The 20,763-nt window shown below is 38.4% G+C and overlaps 1 protein-coding gene across 6 annotated transcripts in view; it reads left to right on the top strand.

Annotated features, from left to right (window-relative positions):
• Nucleotides 1-20,763, top strand: part of MOCOS (molybdenum cofactor sulfurase) — a 235,733-nt gene that overhangs the window by 97,682 nt on the left and 117,288 nt on the right. The gene's annotated exons all lie outside the window — the stretch shown is intronic.

Here is a 20,763-nt window from a genome sequence, read left to right as displayed (position 1 = left end):
CCAGTTCTACCCCAACACTGCTTTTTGTTTCCCAAGACTGGGCACAAAGAGTTGTTTTAATGAGAGTTCTGGCCAAGTTTGTTAAAAGCATTACATTAGTTTAATATTGCTGGTCAAAATGTTGATTTATTTTCTTCAGGCGCTGTTGTGTGTGTTTTCAGAGTGGTGTTACAGAATCCTTAGTTGCTGTCCATGTTCCCTGTCATGCTGTTGATCGCTTCTGTGGGCTGGTTAACAGTTATCATTTTACTGTACTGTGCAACACTGGCCTACGATATGATAGAATGACCAGTGGTGAGACTAATGCGGTGTTTGTATTCCGCATTGCTGTCACCTCCGTACTTCAGGAACCATCTTTCCATTAATAACTACACTGTCTACCTTTTGTCCTCAGGGAGCCAATCTATAGGGGTAATAAGGGGGGGATACTGTCCCCCTCTCCTTCACCTTTCCTTTCTCCTTCATGTTCCTCTTTCACGCTTGCCACAATAGCCCTGGAGAATTTTGAATATTCTTTTGGATGTTCAAACCTGCGTTTTCCTGTTGCTATGTTTCCTGAATGTGTTTCAGGTTTCATTTATAGTTAAACAGCTATTTAAGAAAACTACCCATATATCTGCCCCAAGGCAGGATAGTTATGAGTAGCAGGGTGTGACGGAGGATATGGGCAAGTACCTAGGACAGTGGGCACCTCCAATATTTTGGAACTTCGCCCCTGGATAAGTGCAAAATCCTGGAAAAAAATAAAAATATTAAAAAAAAAAAAATGCCGTCACCTTTGCAATTCCAGAGAGACATGAATCACTGCTGGGGCCTGGCCCATGCCGGCCAAGCCCTGTTTACCACCCTATTCAGCACCCTCAAGGGGAATCACAGAATCACAGAATGGAAGGGGTTGGAAGGGACCTCGAAAGATCATTGGGTCCAACCCCCTTGCCAAAGCGTGTTCCTTAGAGCAGGCTGTCCAGGTAGGCATCCAGACGTGCCTTGAATATCTCCAGAGAGGAAGACTCCACAACCTCCCTAGGCAGCCTGTTCCAGTGCTCCGTCACCCTCACTGGAAAGAAGGTCTTTCGCATGCTGGTGCTGAACTTCCTGTGCTCTATCTTGTGGCCATTGGCCCCTTGTAGCCATTGCCCATGCCAGGATCCCATTGGCCCTCTTGGCCACGAGGGCACGCTGCTGGCTCATGGTCAACCTGTCGTCCACCAGGACCCCCAGGTCCTTCTCCTCAGAGTTCCTCTCCAGCAGGTTGTCCCCCAGCCTGTACTGATGCATCCGGTTGTTCCTTCCCAGGTGCAGGACTCTACACTTGCTCTTATTAAACCTCATTTAGTTTATTCCTGCCCATCTCTCCAGCTGGTCCACGTCTCGCTGAATGGCGGCAGAACCTTCTGGCGTGTCAGCCACTCCTCCCAGCTTTGTGTCATCGGTGTACTTGCTGAGGGTAGACACTATTCCCTCATCAAGGTCATCGATGAAGATGTTGAACAAAACCGGACCCAGCACCGACCCCTGGGGAATGCCGCTAGTCACAGGTCTCCAGCCAGACTCTGCGCCACCAATAGCCTGCGCCACCATTAGCCTGGCTCTCTTGCAGTATGAAGCCATATTTCTGAAATGGACATTGGTATGGTGAACAGTCAGTTAATCCATTAATTTAGAAATAAAAACAAGGAAGAAATAAAAACGACAAGGAAGCATTATTGTTCTGAGCTCTGCTTTGGTGTTTTTTTTCAAGCCAACAAGGCTTTGAAGTGCAGCAGGATTACTCATTGGAAGTCAGGATGAAAGGGCACAGAAATCATGGGATCCAGTGGTACCCTTGCAAAACCTGCAAGCCAAGGAGAAAACCTGCTTTAATTTGACCTGGGCAGGCTTTAATTTCTGAGTAGCTTTTCTAGAGGTAACTGACACATGACTCCTGACATTGCATAGCAGATAAAAATACCTGAAATGTGTGTTAGATCTCAATTCTTCTTTTATACTTTTTTTTTTTTTTAATTAAAGGGGGAAAGGTATGTGGGAACCTTCAGGGAGCTCCGTCTCTGTTATCTTTTTCAAGAGTTTTAAGAGTTTGACTAATTACAAGTCTTTCTGGTATTTGTGGCGCCCACTGTTTTCAAGGCCCACTGTTTTCAAGGGCTCTTTTGTTACTGGATCGGAAGAAAGGCCTGCTTTAACCTTTTTCTACTGCGGGGTTATAAACAAGGTAATTCATCCAATTTGATTTCTCAGGCTGGGTGCAGAGTGTCTAATCTTGGTATGAGAGAACCTAACTGAAATAATCAAATCTGACACCTGGACCCAGATGTGTGATGCTTGTTCCTGTTAGACTCCGAAGTGTCACTCAGTTTGACTCATACATTGATAAATATTTACTTTTGTCCTCATCTACTCCTTTGCTTTTTATTTGAAAAACTAATTTTTAAAGGTTCATGTTTAGAGCATTATTAATTCTGTCTATAGTCCCTTGTGAACTATGGAGACTTAAAGTCCTGCCTACAAAGGCCTGAAGTTTTCAAAGATAGTTGAGGAATGAGGAAAACCCTTCCCTGAAAACATTAAAAACAACAGCATTGAAAATCTCAATCAGTGTTCTCCAGGCTATTTCATTTCACTTTTTTTTTTTCCATTCAGAGGTTATGAGTTTTTGCTTTGTTATGTTTTTAAAGTATGTTCTTAATAATAAAATACACAGAGATAAAGCAATTAAGAACAGAACTTCTACACTTCAGATGAAATACCAGGCCACCATGGCCAAAGCTACTGTTACCTTATTTATGGCCATTTTTCCTTCCCAGGACTGTCAAAATTGTTATCTTTTGTCTTAATGCTTTTGCTGGTGTTATTGGTACTTTATTTTGTTGGTTTTGCTAAATAAATTATTCTATCACAGACTTTCTTAGATTCCTTTAATGCCCTTAAATCACTTCCATATTTTCCCATTTCATGGCAGTAACCAGTCTTCCTATCTCAACTTTTAAAATCATGTTTATTGTATTTTCATCCTTGTATCAAACAGCTTGACAAATTATTATTATCATACACAAATCTAGCCTCATTTCCCATGTTTTTTTCTGCGCAGCATGAGATAATAAAATAATATGATTATATATAGCAAGAATTCAGCGATAAAATATTCATCATCTGCCCTATTTTTCTTTTGTATCTGGGAGTGCTATTCAGAAATCAGATCATTCTGGAATTTATGACTAAGTGAAAAGGCACTGTTGTTTTGTCTGTAAATTGGATATCTGCACCGTAGTCAACCAGCATGTTAGCTGTTGTGTGTTTTTCATTCCCAAACGCATTTTCAACATCTTTGAAAATCCAGATGGCGTGACTTTGTCCCTGACCAGTTCAAGTGGTTCTTGTCTCTGTTGTTTGGATGATTTGACAGCCCCAGAGCACCACCCACACTTTTGTAGTCTATGCTGCAGTGTACTTAACCAGAGCAGCAGCAAAGGTTTCTTTTTTTCTTGATGCGGTTGGTTTTTGTTTGTGAAGAATTAGAGACAATGCCCTGCAGCTGGATGGTGGTTGTGGAACAGCTCTAGAGTCCCTTGGTGAAAAGTTGGTCTTTCTGGTTGAAGTTTAGTTTTATTGCAAGTTTCTGTTTCTAAATCCCACCATAGAGGAGGCATTCATATGTCATTTTGCGGTCTAATACTCTAGGTGATTTTTTTTTTCAGTAATGAAGCTTGCTTCATTGCCCAAAATCTCAACACAACCAGAATAAATTGAAAATTATAAATTGGTGAGACAAAAGTAATCCTTTGGGGATCACTTTTGTTCTTGATTCGCCATGGTATGCACCTTAGATTGATGAATCCAGCATAAACTGCAAGTAGTGCCTTTGATAAATGCTTGTAGAGTTCAACCAAACATGTAAACACGTTTGTGAACTTGGATTAGGAACCAGCCACCCAAAGAGAGAAGCAGCAATGTAGGTAACACTTTGGAGAGAAAATACAACTGTCAGTGACTTTCTGGCCCACCATCAGTCAGCCCCACCTCCTTTCAATTGTACACCCTTCAGATGTCTTTATTTATATTTTCAACTTCTTGCCTTAAAAACCCGTCAGTTTTCAAGACAGCCTTTATTCTTGAACTTTTGGCTGAGCACCTGGTGACGTTTCTTTTTAGCTACACAGATGGAGAAGATTGGTGGTTAAGGTCTTCCAAAAACCCCAGTTCAATGCCTCTTTGCTTCCTGCAGAGGCTCAGACAGACACCTCCTGGAGTACAGTCAGTTGTAACCACCAGGCTCTTCCAGTGGAGATTTTGGAAGAAAATGAATCACCTGCCACTCTGCTTTTGAAGTGACCGTATTTTACAGAGTCCAGAGCCACAGAAGGTGGCGCTTTCGTGAGTAAGCTCTTCACTAAGTCCTGGGGAGAAATAAGACTTGAGTTGTGTTTTCATTCTCAGTGTTTCCTGGTGTACAGCTGGGAAATCCCATTCTGAAGTGGATCGTGTATAGGGCTCAGAGCTGTAAGTACTAGGAACAAGCAGAAAAGACAGGCATCGGCGTTGGACTCGATGATCCATGTGGGTCCCTTCCAACTCAGGATATTCTGTGTCTAATGTCTAAATGTTTGTGATTATTGCAGTGTGCAGTTACAGATGTCCAAGCCACTTTTATTCAAACCAGCTCAGGTCCTCAATGTATTGTAGCCACAGTGCCAGAGATATTCATGCCAGGCAATTTACATTGCCTCTCAGGAAGATATTAAGTTTAGTCACACTGTAGTGTCTTTGTGCTAGGCTGCAATCTGCAGTAGGGGATGTATGAGTGGGAGATGTTGCTTTTGGGTGGGGGTATGGTAGATCTTGCATGCTTTTTAGCAATGTTCAGCAAAAAAATAATGATAAAAAACATAAATGCAAAGAAATTTAGACTGTACTTTGATCAAATACAGCACAAATCCTGCCTGAGCTAGGATGCCTATTTGCAATCACTGCAGTGAGCAAGTTGTCGTGATACAGTTTCACCCCAGGGATTTCTTAGACTCAAATTTAGAATCGAACCTTTGCCCTAAGTCTTTGAGAAGCTTTATAAATTTGTAGAACCAGATATTGGGATTGTATAGCATTTTCTGGTGATAAATTTATTGTGTAGTGTTTTTCTTGTGCTTTGCAGATTTTACGTGTGTGATTGATTAACCTGTTTGATTTATGAGGAAAAACAGTGTTAACTTGTTCAGCATAAGAATCACTTTTTTTTTCTGTTACCATTTGTACTGTGTACTTGATATTAGCATGTGAAAGGGTGAGACTGGCTTTTTGACCCAGATGATATTTACAACATGCAAGTCCCGTTCAAATAATGTTAAGGCATTGATTTACTTCAAAATGGCAGAATTAAAGCTTTTGCTACCTCAGGCAGTTCTCAGGAGCAGGAATTGCTGTAAATACTCCACGGTATAGCGTGTAATTAGTATAATGCTCTTTGTTTGACTCCTGAAGTCTTAGAGACAAAAGCACAAGTTAAGGCAGATTTACTGAAGAGCTGTAACTAGTGTCAGGGGGTCAATTTAGATATTTAATGTTATTTTAACCTACTTTTTACATGCTCCAAATCCTCTGGCATCTGTGTGTACGTTTTAAGTGTTTTTACAATGATGCTGATATTGTTCCGAGTTGGTTACTGAAATTTTTTTCGTTCCTTTAGAGTCATTTGAATCTCAGTTTGCAGAGCGCAGCCTGAGATGGCCTGAAAGCACTGAGCGCGGGTGGGAGCACCCCCTGGCTGCACGCCTGGCCCCATGTGGGACATGCAGCTACTCCTCTCCAGAAAGGATGAATCCTACTCACATCCTCCTTCCTCTCCTCTCCCCCCCTTTTTTTTCCTGATTAACAATTTCAAAGTAGAATACCTGAAGGTTTCAGGAAAGAGTGGCATTTTAAAATACCTGTAATTCTTTGCTGACAGCATTTGCCAGCCTCCAGCCCTCTCCTCAACGCTCCACTTTTCAGCTATTGACTAAAATTTTTTGTCTGTCCCTTCTTACATCCCAGTGTAGTTAATATAAACTGAGCCATAACTTGCTAGAGTATGTTTAGGTTTATGTTAGTTTGCAAATTCCTACTGTTTATTTCCATGCTCAAAATATCTGAAGTTTCCAGTACCAAGTCTCAGATGCCACCATGCTGGATATGTTCTCAAACCCAAAGGAGTGTGCCCCACTTCAGAAATCTTTCAGACTAAATGGTGAAAGCAGAGTAAAAGTGGTAAGGAAGTCGTGAGTGTAGGGAATGGCCATGACAAGAGGTTTAGTTTTTCCGTTTCATTAAAAAAAAAAAAAAAAAAAAAGGTGCTATGAGCAGGGAGAAAGGCAGGAGCTGTTATAAAAGTAAAAAAAAAAAGTAGAATGGAGACCCAAAAAAAGGAGGAATGTTTGAAACTATGTGTCTGCACAGGTGGCCACCCCAAGCCTTGGTGTGGTGAGGGAGGGTGGCAGCTGGGGAGGGGCATCTGCTCCTGGAGGCCCAGGGCCCATGGCAGGGTTCTCCCTTGGGCAGGGCTATGGAGCCGCCTAGTAAAGGGCTTTTCCTCATGAATCCATAGCACTGAGCAGGGGAGTTCTGGAAATACGGCCCTTCTGTTTTGCGAAGTAAATAAGTCTGACCTGAAGTATATTAGTGTGTACGGCTGCCACGCTGCTCGGGCCCCCTGTGCTTCCCACCACAGAGACAGCCAGGAGTCCAGCATGGAGCTGGGGCTGGCAAGCTTTCCTGCTCACGGCTATGAAGATGAAGCCTAGTTCCTCATGTGCTGATAAAGCTGGATCCCTTATGGATCCCTTGCTTGCCAGGCATGGCAAGGAGGCTGGGACCATGTCAGGCTCTGGGCACCTCCCCAGAGACCCAAGGCCCTTGAGGGTCTTGTGGCTGCACACCTGGAACGATGGAAAGGAGCCCGGCATGAAGCGGTGCTGATTTTCCCTCAGCATAAACTCCTGCACTTCAAACCATCTCAGCTTCAACAAGTTGTGTTTAAGTCCATCTCTAGACCAGAAACTCCTCTGAATAGTGACACAGACTTCAGCTTGTGGTTTGTCAAATAGGTTTATGCTAATTGCAGGGCTTGTATTTGTGTGTTTATCTTTCTGGAAACAAAACTCAAAATACTCCCTTTATAGCTCATCTTATCTCTCTACAACCTGTGTGGGTTTTGGTTGTTTTCTTTTGGTGGGAAGGAGGCAAAGGGAGGTGAAGTGGCTGATAATTAAAAATGTTGGCCGAATGCAATCCAAATTGAATTCTTCCAAAATGGGATAGGGCTAGGTTGTTTCTTCTAAGGTTTTGTCCTCAATGCAAACAATCGTTATACAGTGAATAAGCATTTTCCTCTAATAGAAACTGATGCTAAGCTTATATTAGGAAATGCCTGATCAAAAATGAAGAAGCTTCTCTTCCACTGTAACCTACAAATGCACTGTAGTGTCACGAGTTGATGTTAACCATTCTTGCTTCCTTTCATTTGCTCTTTTCTGGAAGTAGGTGTTAAAAATCAGTGGTTTTCAGTATGTTGTGTATGGACTCCTCAAGATCCATGAACCAATCATAAATTTTCCACTGAAGGAGACTGAAACATATGTTCATATATACAAGTGAAAACCATATATATGAAGTTTTAAGACTGAGACATATGTTCAAATATACATGTGAAAACCATATATATAAAGTTTCAAGAGATTCTCACCTTCACTGCCTTTTTTCTTTTTCAGTTCAGTGTCTTCCTTCCATTCTGAATTGTGCTTCTAAACTCTTTTTTGAAAGTTGTTCTTGAAAATCAAACTTAGTTTTGTCAGTAGCATCAGAGACAAGTCTTGTCATTTAAGAGGATATATATCTTTGCAGTCTAAATAGAGTTGGAATACAAGAGAGCGAGCTGAAATGCCCATAAAGGATTGCCTGTTAATAGCAGAAGACTCAGAAAACAGTCTTAAATTTAATGACTCAGATTATGTGACTTCTTATGTGGTATCCATATTATTTTATATTTTATTTATAATTAAGCTACAGAGAGCTACCTTTTTATAAAGTTTAGTAGTCACTGACTTCCTAGTGTGGGAAAAGAGCTATATAAAGCCAGAGCAGCTGAAATGTTTAGATGAGCTCATTCAGGTTAGTATTTGAAGATTGCATAAGCAAGCATGTGGATTTTTTTTTTTCATCTTCTTACTAGTCAAATGTATGCAAGAGTGCATCTGGCAGTTGTGCTCTTGGGAACCTGTGAAAGAAACATCTACAGGATTCTCAAATAGACCTAATTCATAAGAAAAAGGAAAATATTGATGCTCTTGAGGAAAAAAAGGTTTTAGAGTTTTTCTTGACTTTCACGTCTAAACATTTACTGACACAGGAAATACTCAAATTTGATTAAACACTTGGCTGTCACATTTCAGTCTGTTCGTGTTCAATTAAAAAATTCAGAGGGATTCTCTAGCATTATTATAATCTACTTTTTCCACATCTAGGCATTTATATTATCAAATAGCATCTGCTATGGCTTAATAGCTGTGTCAGATGATTGTAATAGCTTTATTTTTGGTGAATTTTATGATAAAAAGTTTTAAAGTTACAGCTGGGAAAGTACTTACACTGAGTGGATTGTATCTCCTACTTCATCCTTTATGGCAGACATTTTGCAGTTATGTCTCCAGGTAGCAGTCTGAAATGGCTTTTTTTTTTCTTTTTGGATTGCTGCTGATGCCAACAGTTTGTAAGTTCAGCAATATAAATTGCACAGATTTTCTTCATAACATCCACTGCTAGGAAGTGGTTAGTACGAATCTAACTGTCGTTATCACTCACTTTGGCCTAAATTAGAAGTGTCTTGATAGGTCTCAATGTATTTAATATAAGGCTAGTTTACATGAGGAAAAATGGCACTCCGTTTTTGTCAGTGACAGATTTAGCATGGTATGTCTTTTTGAACAAAACAATAAATTACTGGTAACAGCAACCCAGTTAACCCATACTGTGGAAGCTTTTTTTTTTTTTTTTTTTTTTAGCTCTTCTGCTGTCATTATACAAATGAGTGCAGCTGCTTTTAAGTCCTCATCAGTATTAAAGCAGGATATTGTTCATGTCAGATTATGTTTATGTCTTGTTTGTTGTATAGCTAAATTTTTCCTATATTTTGTTGTAATGTGTTAGCTGAGATAGTGTTTCAAAATAAAGATCCAGAGTCACTGCTAGCATTAGATTTTCTGTGTTTGTCTTGAGAAACAGAAGTTAAAAGATAAAATAAACCTTAGATGAGCTTTTCTTAAATTCAACAAGGCGTGTATATGCATATAAAAATATAATCCTTCACTGTGGAATACCAATACGTGGACACTAAGTTATGTCTAATCATCTTTTACTGATAATGGTTTGGTAACCTTTTTATAGTGTCATCTTGACTGCTCGGTTCTGGTTAAGTTCAAATCATATTCCTGGGTGACAGAAATCTTTCAAAATAAGGTTTTACACATCTGATGTTTACACATGAGACTGCTCTTTCTCCTGCAGAAATAGATTTCATACTGATTTGAATGCCAGCATAATTTAGAAAGCACCAGTAACTCAGTGAGACATCAGCATTTTGGGTCCAGCAGCGGTCCGAATTAGAACTTGGTTTGTGTAAGATGGTAAGGATGCTGTACATTGTATATACAGCATATGTATTATATATTTGTCAACAAAACAAAAGAAAAAAATAATTTATTTGTGGTTCTGTCTGTCTGTCTTGGATATTGCAAATTTGGGTTCAAAACAATCCCCTCATATTTATCCATTCACTGTTATTTCTGAATTTGTTTCAGTATTGTTGGATTAGGTGGACATCCTGAAAAGCACCTTGCTTTCCATTGGGTATAAAGGGTTTTCTGAATGACCTGGATGTTCCTGGAGGTTTGTAGATGTCACATAAAAAAATCTGCCTTTTGAAAATACTGTTTGTCATCTGAGATCAGCCATTTGCTCAGTTATTTTATTATATTTTCATCTTAGTTTGTTCTCCATGTGTGGAAAATCTCATTCTGCAGAACCAAATTGGATAACAGAGTAGGAATGTTGTTTGACAGTGATTCCTACCCTTAATCTCCTTAGCTAGACATCAGATTTTTGGATGCTGTTTTACTTTCTAGATTACATGCTGAAAACACATGGCTGTCTTTCTGAAGGTATTAAGTACACCACAAATAGTGGCATGTTTTAGTTCCTTTTAAAATTATTATCTGAAGGTACGAGAACCTCTCTCAAGTTTGACATCTTGCTCCTTCCGAGAAGTGTTATTAAAGCCATTGGTTGAAAGTTTGACTGCTGTTTCACTGAAATGCAAATATTTCATGGGAAAGCATCACTTTTGGTGATTTCCTAATGTAAAAAGCAGACATCTTTCAGTCAAAATGGATTATCTGGTTGAAACTTCCTAATTGTCCTTTAATTTAAATCTAAGTTGTATTTTGGGTAAGTTTAATATATAGTCAAATTTTTACAGTTAGCATCAAAATTTTCTATATTTACTAATATTTTCATACTAAAGCTGCTGCAGTGTTTGCAAGGTCAAAACATTTTCTCATTCCTGTATTACCATAGCTTTCAAGATTTCAAATTTCTGAGTTTTTCTGCCTGCTTTATTACAGCCCTTTGCTGGCACAACACGTTTAGCCCTGGAGAGGTTGTACTCTGTTGTGCTAAAATCTTAGGAAGAGCATTTGCAGGCTTTCAGAAGCGTGATGCAATAAATGAGAATAGCATGAGCACAATGGGATGAGAGTGACAAAACTGCTGTGTAGGGGCCTCATGGCCCAATTCATCTCCTGTTGGACTCAACAGGAAACCTCTGATTACATTCCATATGCCAAATTTAATTCCTTTTAATCATTTAAAGCGGTTTTAAAATACTTGAATTCTCATTGATTCTCTATCTAGACATTTCTAGTTGATTTTCCTAGACAGATTGGTACTGAATTGAGGATGAGCAGGAAAATTGCCCCCCTCATTGTTCATAAGAATTACACTCCTGGCATTTAATGAATGTGATGATTAAATTAGATCAACAAAAAGAAGCAGGAACATGCCCTTTGGCTGACACTTTCTGAAGAATTAGGGTTTTGGTGTATGTGAATGTATATAAGGAGGCACATAAGCAAGGAATCATGGCTGATTTACCAGTAGACAGATAACTAAGGAAATATTCCTGCCTGCAAGCTTTGACGGCCTGGAAGTATAAATTCTAGATGTAACAACTCCTTGCAGCAGTAACTCTTCCCGCTCTCTGTTACTGAGCTTTACAATGAGCTTTGCACACACAGATGCAAGGTGCAGTTTTAAATTTTAGTGAGGATTAAATGTGATGTGGCTAACTTTCAGCCAGACCTTTATAAAGGACTTGGCCTGCAAAACGTGTTAAGTAATAGAATATAATGATGCCAATTTTATCTTAATAACATGATTGTATTACCAAGAAGGTTTAGCACCTTCATGATTTTCTTGTTTGTGTTCTTTAACTGTGTTGCTTATGTAAGTTCACAACAGAGCACAGGGAAACATTATTAATGGAACTGATGTAAAACTTGAACTCCACCAAAGAAGACATTTGTATGTGTTCAGCTGCTGTACAAAATGTGAATCAAACTGTGTGCTATGCAGCTCTTATTAAAAGAGAATGGTCTTCTAAATGGTTGGTGTGCCAATTTGTAGCAGACATCCTAAATATTTACTGTAAATCTTTCTATCACAGAATAAAGTATCTGAAGCTAGTGTCCATGGTATGAGCACATCCGCAGTTTACGTTTATATGAAATACGTATAGGAATTTCAATATAAGATATATTAGTTTCGTGTTCTCTAAACGTTTCTCTAATACATGCATGCTGTTAACAATGCCACCAAATCCTGGGTGTGATAGTGTACACACCTGAGTGGATGTTCTGCTTCTTAAGATTAACTATATGAAGTTTCCAGGAATTCAGGTTATTCGACAAATCAACTTTATACTATAACTGCGTTTAAAATATAGCAAATATGGGTTTTATTTCAGATCTCCATGTGCAAGAAAATGTAAATTAACACATGCTTCTGTCATGCAGGGAGTACTGATTAAGTTCACACCTAATCTCCCTTCCTGCCTGATGAGCACAAATGCTTGGCAATCAGAACTGTGAGTCAAAGATAAAGGAAGATTTCTTATCCTAGTCTGGTTTATTTAAATTATGAGCTAAAGGGGGGAAGAGATCATTTTGTAGTTAATGAAGCAGTTTTAACAGCCAACGAGATCTACCTTCAGCTATTTCAATGGCTTCAGGAATGTTAAAAATTTATATGATCGTAAGAATTCTCAGCAGAACATCTTCTTTAAGTAAACTTTTCTTATCTCTGCTGCTTTCTCCAATTAAGGATTAATAATCCATTAATTTAAGATTTCTGAAACTTTTTTTTCTCAGGTACGCAAGGAACTTAACAAGGAATGCCCAGACATAAGTTAAATACCGTGTGGGGTTCATTCGGATACTTTTTAATCTGTAGTGACATGTTGAAAAGGTGTGAAAACACTTGACAAGTCTGTCAAATTTGCGTTTGTGTGGGTGTCCTGAAGGGGGAGGAGGAAGAGTAGTATTCTCTCACTGTATTTATGTCCACAAATGATACTGTCAATGCATTTCTAAGGTGCAGATGATGTGTACAAAAAGGAAAACCATATACACACAACCAGGAACAAGTGTAGGTCACTAGTGAGCTTTTTTGTGGAATTACTGACCAAACAATAAACCACAAGTATGGATGCAACATATTGCATGATGAGTATTTTTTCCCTTAATCTGTCTTTCCTCCTTGGCACCTTCTTAAAATAGCAGTCTGTAGTTAAGATCTGAAGTAACAGGGACATTGGACCCCGTGCTTGGTGATAGACCGATTTTTTGATTCTGCGTGAATGAGCCACCACCGCTGTGTCAGCGTCTCTGCAGACTTCACTCTACAGAAAATAAAAGTAGAAGCTGCTCCACCTCTTCACCTCTTTTTTGGACTGTACTGAGGTGCGTATTGATTCCAGTTACAGACTAAGTTTAGAAAGCACTGGAAGGACTCGATGGTACAGAAAGCATCAGCCTATCAACCCAGTAAACTTGTACTGGCATGGCTGTTTTAGGGCTCCTTGTAATTCAAAAAGTCTTTGAGCAGTACTGTCCTTAGAATAAATAATGTGAACCTTACCTCTTTCTGTAATAATAGCTGATTGATCACTTCGTTTCACATTGATAAATTACCAGTCACACACTGCTTTTTCAGAGTGTTAATAGGATAATATTATTTACACTCTTCTCATGCCAGTACAGTTTCCATTGAAAACCTAAATACATCACAAGATCTCTAATTCAAAGTTATCATTTAGGAAGGAGGCCAAAACACAGACACTGAACCCACCTGCTTTCTTTTTACAAGCCAGAGGAGTAGCAGTTTTAAGCCTGCTCCTATGGTCCAGGTTGTGCCTGGCGCTGTAACCCCAGGTGTTCAGCCAAACTCTTTCCCCTGGGACTCAGAAGACGGTGGAGCTGTTGTAGTCACGACAGGCTGAAAATACAGGTGAGGCAAGGCTCATCAGCTGCAGTAACCTAATTTACTGGTCTGACTGCTACAGTTGGGAAATCTACCTCTCTTTATAGAACTTGCATTACAAGGTTTAGACACCATTAAATCAGGCAGCTTTGGCTGGTTCTCCCACGAAAATAAATAAACAGCCAGACACTGCCTTCTGCTTCTTGTCCACTTCTCCTTAAGCTGAAAACAGAATTCTAACAAAGTGTATTTTCTAGGGAATAGCCTTATGGTAGCGATGAAATTCAGTTCTTCAATTTAAAACAAAGCATAGTATAACTTCATTTGCACTGGAACGTATACTTATCAATTACAACAGAGACTTTGTGGCTTCATATACCACAGTGATTTGACATCCCATGGTGAAATAATTACTATATGCATTACAAATCTCCAGGAAAAAAAGAAAGCAATGACAGTACCATTTGTCTGATTTCCATAGGGGAAAATATGTTTGGCATCTGTTTCAGTTTGCAGGAAAAAAAAAAAGGAAAAAATAAAGAGACTTTCCTGACAGTCGTTGTGTGACATTAAGCTAAACTGAGCAGGAGGAAAGTAAGATGTACATATATATAATGTGTATATATATGTGTATATATATGTGTGTATATGTACATATATATATGTATAATGTACCTTTGAATGAACTGTAATCCTAAAAGCAAATAGGAAAAAGGACGTGCAGTCACCAGTATCATTTTAAAAATGATTTTTTTTTTTTTTATTTTTGTATACCCAGTGTAAGTGAACAGTGTCTAGATTAATGATTGATTTTTAGACAGCATCTTGCACTCAAAGCTGAACTTGATTCTGCAACCTCAGGCAACTAAAATTCAGTGAGGCGTTGTGTCTGTTGTTTTCTCTATTTGTTTAATAATGTACCTACCTAGACAGACACAAATTGGTTTGGAGGCTCAGGTCCCTGCTGGGTCTTCTTCCAGTCTCTGGTCCAATCCAAGAAGACAGTGTTACCTTGTACTATTTCCAACATTGTATTGTAGTGTTTTTATTTCAATTAATTCCCTGATTGCAGGGAAAATACAGTCAATGAAGTGATAAAACCTTGAATCCTTCTCACCCTGGCAATTTGATTACCATTTAAAATGAGAATTTCTGTATGACTGAAAAGTTCAAAGTTTGTCTTTTCCCTTTTAGCCTTGCCTTATAGCAGCATCCTAAGAGAATAAGACCTTCTTGGCATATATGAGATGCATCAATAATAATCCTGTTTGCAGAAACCCTGCATTGGTAGAAAATGTTGACATTCAGACTAAATACTAGTGACAGTTTTGGGGGCCTTTCTTTAAATTACGATTTTATGATCTTCTTTGTAAGATTATCCCAGTGAAATGTTGACTCATTTTTCTGTTTTCTCTCCATTGTTTTTTTTTGGTTTTGTTTTACAATCCCCTGATTATACTTGACTGTTAAGAAAAGCTTTAGAGAATGCCGTGTATTTGCAGTGTGAATTATGATTGTGCCAGTGTGCATAACAATTACATTATAAATATTTCCTCAGCCATTTGATAAAGGCTCAAATAAAGAAAAATAATTACCAGTCCAATTACAATTATATATAATTACGCTATATTCAATTTAGTTTATCTCTAACCTCCTCTTGCCACAATGTGTTCATTGTTGAAGAATGAGATTTTAGCTCACTATGTTGGAAGTAAACATGGATTTTTCTGTCCTTTATGACATTTTTTGCTTAAATAAAGACAATTATATCAGCATGTTTTCACACCAGAAAATAATGCAGTGTAGCTTGTTCGACTTCAAAACCAGCTTCCCAGATGAAGACGTTTTACCCAGTGTGAAGTTTATGTTCTGTTGGGCTAGAGAGACTGTTCCTAACAGTGCTGCTTCCTTAACTATAAATTACCTATGTCGAGGCAAGCATAGTTAATTTGTCCTTACACAATAGGAGAAATATATGGCTGCTAGATTTTTTTTTCTGACCCAGGAATTGGCTAAAGACAGAAGATGCTTTTCCAGGTATGCACAAAGTCTTCCACAGTGCTGTGTCCAGATCCAGTGTCTCCAGGAGGGATTGATGCAAAAACTTGGCCCTTATTTAGCATAAATGTTAGCCATCAGCTAGTCAGTATGTATCAAAACATCCCAAGAGTTACACCAGCTAGAATATGCTAGTTTGCTTACAGCAAGGATAAATGTAGATACATTTCATTCATTCTCATTCATGAGAATACTTGGTATTCTCAAGAACTGCACCTATGCTGTCTTACTTCAGAAGGATTCATCGACTCTTTATAATGAGAAAAGGAGAAAAAGTGATATAGTAAAGAAAGGGCTGTTTATTTTGCATCTGACAAATTAAGAAGGTCTCTGTGGTGCTCCATTGCTGCTACTCATGAAGAGCTCAACTGATGCTAACAAGAGCATGTTATCTGGTCACAGACCTCTCAAACATTGCAGTTTTGCTGACCAATAGAGGCTAGGTACAGTATAGTCTAGACGGTGATATTGCTTTTTTTTAACAGATTTTATTCTGTATCTTCTTTATGTTGACTTCAAATAGTCCCTTGGTTCTTTAAAGCAATCCTCGCATGTTAAAAAGTCATGTTAATTGTGCTTTTCAGAGACTCTGAGACTAAATATTTTCTCTTTCTCTACTTGCTTTAGGGAATTCTTGTCCTATTCCAGATAAAATCCTGCTGTTAGACAATCTATCTGTTTGGCTTTGTGTATTAGATGTATGCAATATTGATTATTTGCAGTTCTTTGTTTAGTACACTGTCTGCCAGTGTACTTTGACTCCACAAACGTGTAATAGCCTGTGACTAAAGGAAACACCTACGATTTGAGAGATCTGGATCATCTTTCCTCTTCAAGTTCTATAAACTTTTTATTTGTTTGAACGTAGGATAAGTGTCTTTGCTGCTTAACACAATTTCTGAAAGTGGCTGTGGATTTTATTTCCCCAGCCGGTGTTAAATTTTGAAAGCCAACATTGCCATTATTTGGCAGAAGAGTAGTGCTATTCCCAGCACCTGGAAACAAAACCTGTAATATTTCAGAATGGGAACCCCAGCGCTTTTCTTTTCAGCTCCAGTTCACCTTCACTGAACAGCAGAGCAGTATTTATCCTCCCAATGTGGGCACTGCAAGAAGGGCAGTAAGAGCTGTACTAAAGGGGCTCACCCTGAAATAAGTATCTTCACTCTCCATGCCTGGGCCCAAGTGCTTCTTGAGGGTCAAGTTTTGCCAGCATCCCTGTGGCTTATCAGTATCTATCAGTGGATAATCAATATTGTCTTCCATCCATTCACTCATTTGCATTTGTTATTATGGTGACATAAAGTGGTAAAAAATGCTGATTCTTTTTGCACAGTGTAAAATTTTCCAGGCTTTTTGTGATGATGGATGTGCCAATATCGGATGATGTACCTCTTGAAAATCTTCCACTTACCTCACTAATGTGTTCTGTTTTTCTCAAAGGAACCTTTGAAATGGTTCCAGTGAGTTTGAGCACCAGAATTTCAATTGATGATATGATAGCTAATTGAACAAAAACATTAGTCAAGTTCTATTAAACATGTTATCTGCAGGACTGAATTCCAATAACAAACGTAGCTTTAAAAATTTTAGTAAATGCAAAACTGCATTAGGCGGAATGTTACATTCTTTCTCAAAAAAATATGCAATGTTAGACACAAAATACCCTTGAAAGAGCTATTTTGCTTGGCTAAGGAAGAACTCTAGAAAGCAGAGAATGTGCTTGTTATGAAAACACAGGTGATCAATTATTTTAAAAGTTATAACTCAAAACGAATTGCAGGTAGGTTAGTAAGATATATTTTTATAGGCTTGTACTAAAGTAATGATGTTTAAGAATTGTTTCTACAAGAATGGCAGAACTCTCTGGAAGATTACGTGTGGTTTGTGTCTTCGTTGAGCTGTAAACACTTGAAGTATTTGGTTTGTTTTCAGAAGAACTTGTGGAGAACGGTGCTCTTTAATCAGAGGACAGAATTGAGTTCCTAAAGTGTATTTGAGTTTTGGAGGATGGAATTACAACACATCAGTGAACTGTAAATGCCATGTGATATGTGCACAGAATACAACTGCATAATGAGAACTTAAAGCAAAATAATTCTGTTGTGCAGTTTTGACTTTAAATATGAATTTTCAGCATGTCACAGCTTGAAGACAGCATCCTGAAATGAACTGATTTTCTCTGCTTGTACAAGTTCACCTGATCTCAACCTTGCATCTTGACTATACCTAGCATTAAAACATCTTAATTCTAACCTAACTACAAAAATAATGAACTTATTCTTTGATGTTTCCCTCTGTGCCTGCAAATTTCCTGATAAAGACATGCAGCAATCAGTTATTTTTGTTTAGTTGGCATAAGCAACACGTGGAAAACCACTGCTTTCCACTCAAACCTGAGTTGACCAGAAGCGCTGGGCCAGGCTGGAACAGGGCTTGTTAGGGCAAACCTGCACGTCCGTGGCAGAATGCAGCCCACGTCCCGCTACGGGGCTCACAGGCATACACACAAATGCTCAATAGACCCCATGAGAGGGGGAAATCTCTTAGAGCTAGGTCTGAGGTGAAAGAAAATGAATTTGGAGAGTACAAAGAGAAAAACAACAACAAAACAGGACAACGAAGACTTACCTTAAAATACCCCGAGCAGTCTATAGCATCCAAAGTTAATACTTTCTTTTTTTTCCCCCAAGATCTTAGTTTTCCATCTTTTGTGTGTATGTACACTTTTAAAAGGAAAATATCTCTTCAGAAATTATAACAGAAAGAACAAAGATCCTTTTTTTTCCCCCCTCAGATGGTTAAGCTGTCCTATTAATGTAAGTTTTTAATTTTATCCTTTGGATTTCTCATTAGCTTTACAATATGTCTAGATCATTTAATTATTATATTTCAGCTTGTAGATGACATAAGATTTAAGAGCTTTTGCTGGGCTCTAGCAACTTGTCACTACATTTTGCCTGAAGCAGCTTTTGTATAAAATAATCTTCCCGTAGTTAGCATTCAGGATACTCTGCAGAGCATCTTAAGAAGACTTAGACGCTAAATAACTGTCACGTAGCAAGTCTTAGTATTATTGCACTAAATTACATTGCAAGCAGTGTGATAAACAACATCATAATACTCTGATACATTCATCAGTAATTATAACTGAAATCTAATCTCAACTGGATTTTTTTCAGTAATTATATCCAGTAAGGCAAACATTTACATATATGGAGAAGGGAGGGTGGAGGAAAGAAGTCTTCCAAAAGCATGGCTGATATATCAAAATAGTGAATGGCCTGACATGTCTTATTAGGTTTTATACAGGGTTTTCTACATATGCTAAGAGATTTAAGTATCTGAAATACATTTGGAATTAATTCTGTGAATAATTGTTTTGAAGAAAAAATTTTGCAATGACCTACTGGTTGTATCATTTCAAGGTGCCGTGCTGGGCTTTCGTATGAAATCACAGATTTCTGCTCTCTGACATAGAAGACTATTATTGAATTAAATTTAAAATCATAGATTCCTCTGTTTACCAAAATACCGGATAGCTGGTGTTTTAGACTTTATACTTCATACAGACATCTTATATGCTTCCTGTATTTCCCTATAGCCTGTATACCATGTTTGTGAATGGCAACTCCATGTGCCTTTTCTTTCCAAATTCATACTTGTTTTCTACTGGGACACTTTATACTGTGAAGGAGTTCCCATTTTGTCAGTGCAAACTATTTTCCTTTCATATGGGGAAATTTGAGTGCCAGGCAGCTGGTGTGGGCTGGCTGTGCTGTGTGCTGATTTACCATCGCATGACAATAGGACACCCTGGTGCCCTTTTGGCCCAGTCAGAGCCTACGTCAACAGAATCACAGAATCACAGAATTATCTAGGTTGGAAGAGACCTCCAAGATCACTGAGTCCAACCTCTGACCTAACACTACTCAATGGATAGGAATTTTTTACTTTTTTTTTCTACTTTGCCATCTTTCTAAGACTGTTTTTGCAAAAGTTTTGCAAAGTACTTCATTACTTGTATAGTACTAAGTGTGATTATACTGTCCTCTGTATGTCATGAATTCCCTGCATGCAGAGTTACGTCCTCTCTGCCATGTTTAGTTCTCTCCAGTGATTAGCAAGTCTAGAGACACTTATGTTTGGAATAAACTCAGGTTGGTCTTTTATGGGATATTTCTTCTCACATCATATCAGAGATCCTATCATTTTACAGACTACAGTCACCTGGCTGCATGTCCTTATGCCTATACCTGAAACAACCAAGTAGTGGAAGAGCAACTGTTTTCATTTCAGCCCTGGTTAGTCTTAGGCTGGTAAATAAACCAAGAGAAACTGCTCTAGTGGGCTTTTTATAGACAACATACTTTTGCCATACTTCTACAATTCTGTGGAACTTTCATGCTGCCATTTTGTCTTGGACTTGCTGTTAAGCTCTCCATAGCATATACAAAACCTCAAAATAGTTCCAACCAGGAGATGTATTGGAGGATTACAGACTCACTGAGAGTTGAATTATGAAAGTGATTTTATTGACAAGAGAGAACAGATGACATACTCTATTGGTACGTGTTGAGTTTTTCAAATGACTATTTTGCATTACAATGTCACTGTGCAATTTTCTTTCTTGACAATTCTTTTCTGTCTGATATGATTGAGGCAGAGAGAATTTTTGCACTTTTACATGAAAAAAAATCATGGAGGTGGGTGTTTTCATTTTTATTGTTAACATCATTTTATAAAATCATACAGCTGTCAAGATCACCTTTTACTTCCAGGACGATTAATCTAAATAGAATTATCTTTTGTTCCTCACCACCCTCACCTCATTACTAGAAGCATATGGAACTAGTCAATAAATCATACCATCAGGCTGGTAGAACATACATCCAAATTTCTAGGAAAAAAAAATCTGTTAGTAAGTGCATGTTTTCTGCTCATGTCTCAGTAGTCAAGGGCTCTATACAAGCAATGGTGCACGAGACACTGCCACCTTAATCAGTAGTCAGCTGGAACAGACTTGGACAGAGGAATACCATCAAGAGGAATGACTCCAAGGTTTTCAGATGTTCCCGAAGTTACAAGCTTCTGTATTTATGTAATTTCGTGTGCACTTTAGTAAAGTGAGAGGAGTTGCTATTTTGG

This window comes from Cygnus atratus, chromosome 2 (genome assembly GCF_013377495.2).
Source record: "Cygnus atratus isolate AKBS03 ecotype Queensland, Australia chromosome 2, CAtr_DNAZoo_HiC_assembly, whole genome shotgun sequence".
Lineage (NCBI taxonomy): Eukaryota > Metazoa > Chordata > Aves > Anseriformes > Anatidae > Cygnus > Cygnus atratus.
The sequence above is the reverse complement of the archived record's forward strand: the minus strand, read 5'-3'. Positions and strand labels throughout refer to the sequence as shown.